A 3,728-nucleotide genomic window follows, 5' to 3' on the forward strand; every position below is an offset into this window, starting at 1 on the left:
GTGCCTCTTCCAAGGCTACACCTGATCTGAGATGTCCCAGCAGCCACTAAGTGTCAACTGCCAAGGGCATGAATATTCAGGACTATTCTGGACCTTCCAGTTCAGCCAACCCTGGTTGAATAAAGCTCGGGTGAAACCATATATATGTTAGAAATAAGCCGTTTTAAGCTGCTGATGTTTGAGGCAGTTTGTTATGCGGCAATAGTTAACTGAAACTTTGGCTTGCTGGAGGAATTGCCCCCATCTGGCTGGGCAGAAAGTATTTTCTTGCCAGCTTCAGATGGGTAACATTCATTAGCCCCAAAGTGTGTGTTTTCTGACCCCCTCCTACCAGTTACCATCTCTCCACTGGGAATAGCAGCGTTTATTCCTTTAAATGCAACCTATCTTTTAAAACGGATTTCAGTCTCCTCAGCTTCCAGCTGTTGTTACGTGATCTTTGCACCATGAGCAGATGCGTGAAGACCTGGTTCCAGGCCTCAAGTTCAGGAGGTGTTTGCTGGTCTGGAGCCTGGAGAGGCCAGTAAGCTGACGGCCCCGACTTCCTGGCGCCCTCCCCCTGGCCTCGCTCCGCGAGCGCCCTCCCCGCCCCCCAGCTGGACCCAGCCAACCTCCTACCTTCGCCCCGGTGACTGTTAGCTCTGCGCCGTCACACGGGGACCTCCATCGGAACGGGGGGCGCTCTGACTTTCCATCCTACCATTGGAACGTGGCTTGCGTCCCCGCCTCTACTCTGGCTTGGCGCGGACCCGGCGGCTCCAAAGGCCCCTCGGGAGCCCCGCGGGCAGCGCCAGCCCCAGCGCGGAACGCCGGAGAAGAGCGAGGCCGGAGGGGCGCAGCCCCGCCCCGGCTCCCGGCGCAGCCCCTCCTCCTCTCGGCGTTTCCGGCTGGCGGCGCTCGCTGCCTGCTGACCGCGGGGTCACACGCGTCCTTCTCCCGCAGAACCCGCGCGTGGCCGTGGGCGCCACCGGAAGCAGCAGGTGGGCGAAGCTGGAAGCGGGGCTCGCGGGGCGCTGGGGCGGGCAGCCTTTTGGACGGGGGACGGGGAACAGGGAACGGGGGATGGGGGGGGGGGGGGCATGGGTCCCTAAGGCCGCGTCCTGCGCACACACCGCCCCGGGCCGCGGCTGCCGGTGGTGTCCATGCCTTGCTTTTCGCGCAGCCCTTGAAAAGACCTAACTTCTCGGTTAGGTACGGCGTATCCTCAACATTAGAGGGTAAAAACCTAAAACGTATTGGGTGCCAGCTCTGTGCATTCCCACCGGGAGCCAAGAAGGCGAAATAAAACAAGCACATAACCGTCGTGAGACTCTGGATAAATTACATACTGTCAAAGATGGGAGAGAATAACTTAATAAGGTGTTTTGAAGTAGCCGGGCCTACCTAGGACGATATATAGGATTGTTATTTTTTGCTTTCTTTTCAGTATTGAAGAAGCATGTTTGACAATGCAAAGTGGTGATAGCAAAGTGTCCCCCTAGAACATGGGTTGTTCTCTGGGGAAAAACGATAAAATCATTCATTAAATGGTGAGAGTTGACTTAGAGTTGATTTAAAGAAACAGCGTTTCACCAGGCCTTCAAGGCTGGACTATATCCTGGCAATTAAAGACTATCATTCAGCTAGAGGTCTGATCTGTTACTGAAGGACTGAATAAAGGAGAGATGCATCTGTCCCAGATGAATCCAGGCCTCCTCTTGGAGAGAGAGGATATCCTGGCTCTTAACAGGATCTTTCCAGAGCCCAGAAGTTGAGAAGGTGGCTTCTTCAAGGTTCACCCCATCAGACATTGAAGTCCTATAACTCAAGTCCTTTTGTTCAGTTTCTGTCTTCACCTACCAAACAGGATAAGTTGGCTTATCAGTAGTTCTACACAGAGTATTCGGACAGGCTGATCTGATCCAGCTGATAGCCTTCAGTTCTCTTGGTAAATTAATAAACTGGCACTTGGGGTTTTTTCCGATATCCTTTTGTTTCCCCATTCTTTGTGTGATTATCCTTCAGGGCTCAGTTGAAATGTTACATCCTCAGGGGAGCCTTTTCGTTTGTGTGTTCAGGTGTCTAGAACAGTTTCTAGCACATAGTAGGTTCTCAGCCTAACTCACTGAGCTCTTAGTCTTTACTCAAATGTCACCTTTTTTTTTTTTAAAGATTTTATTAATTTATTTGACACAGAGAGATCACAAGTAGGCAGAGGGGCAGGCGGGGGGGGGGGTGGCGGGGGGGGGGGGAATCAGGCACCCTGCCGAGCAGAGAGCCTGATTCGGCAGGCAGGACGCTGAGATCATGACCAGACCCGAAGGCAGAGGCTTTAACCCACTGAGTCACCCAGGTGCCCCAACACCATCATATTTTGAGACTCAATTCAAGTATCATTCTATTAAACCTCTCCTGACCTTTCTAGACACAGAAAATATAAATTGAATTAACTTTTCTGTAATTTATCAAAATGTATGAAGAGTGATGAAAATATGAAGACTCTCTTATTTGTGCTTGTCAGACACTACTGAACTACGGAAGATTTTGACCTAGTTTTGAACTTTAGTAACACATTTTATCCCGGTTCTTTATGCTAAAGAAAAATTATGAGAATCCTAAGTTATAGAGTTGGAATAGAATGGTTTCTTTACAAACATACTAGTCAAAATACTTATTATAGCTAGTATTTTCAGCGTGTTGCCATCAGCACTGCTAACAAAAATAACATGTAAAGTGTCCAAACATAATGAAATTGTCCATAGCCTTTCCATATAACCTGGATACTCTAATGGCCTCTTCCCCTAAATTCGGGGGGGTCTATTCTAATTAAATATTAAACTAAATAAAAGAATTATATTGTAACTGAATTATACTGAGACTTAGTAAACCAAGTCTCAAAGTCATATAGGAATTTTTTTTTAAGTATTTTAAGGACAAAATTAAAGCTTTCCACAGAGATGTTCATTAATATATCATTGATAACACCAGAAAACTATAAACAACCCAAAAATTACAAACTAAGAGACTGATCTGGTAGTAAACTGTGGTATATATGACAATGAGATATTACACATTAAAACTGATATAAAAATAGCTTTAACATTGAAATAACAGTATGGTTCCAATTTGGAGGTGTGTGTGTTTACACATGCACAGAAAAAAGGTACACACCAAAGTGTGAACTGTGGTTATCCACAGAGGGTGTTATTATGGATTCTTTTATTTTGCTTTTTATATGTATTTTCTCAGTGAACATGTATTACCTGTGAATTCAGGATAATTTGTTTCGCTTTGAGATATTAAATAATGAATTTGCAGATTTATTGTTTGAAAACTCTGTGCCCTTTGTTTCAACTGAAATTATTTGAGGTTTGTCTTTGTTTATTTTCTTTGAGTACTCTTATAGAGTTGCTAAAGACTAAGGATAAAGCTAAAAGACAAGAAAAGCGGCTGGATACTTGGAAAAGTTTACCTAAAATGACCAAGAATCAATAGCTAGAAAATAGTTTTTCTTTTTCCCAATCGATTAATTTGTCTTCCATTCTTATTATTATTTTTTTAAGATTTTATTTATTTATTCACAGAACAAGCAGGGGAGCGGCAGAAGAAGAGGGAGAACCAGGCTCGCCACGGATGAGGAAGCCAAATGTGGGACTCGATACCAAGACCCTGGGATCATGACCTGAGCCAAAGGCAGATGCTTAACCAACTGAGCCACGCAGGTGCCAGAGTCTTCCATTTTTAAAAGC

This window comes from Mustela lutreola, chromosome 9, assembly GCF_030435805.1.
Source record: "Mustela lutreola isolate mMusLut2 chromosome 9, mMusLut2.pri, whole genome shotgun sequence".
Lineage (NCBI taxonomy): Eukaryota > Metazoa > Chordata > Mammalia > Carnivora > Mustelidae > Mustela > Mustela lutreola.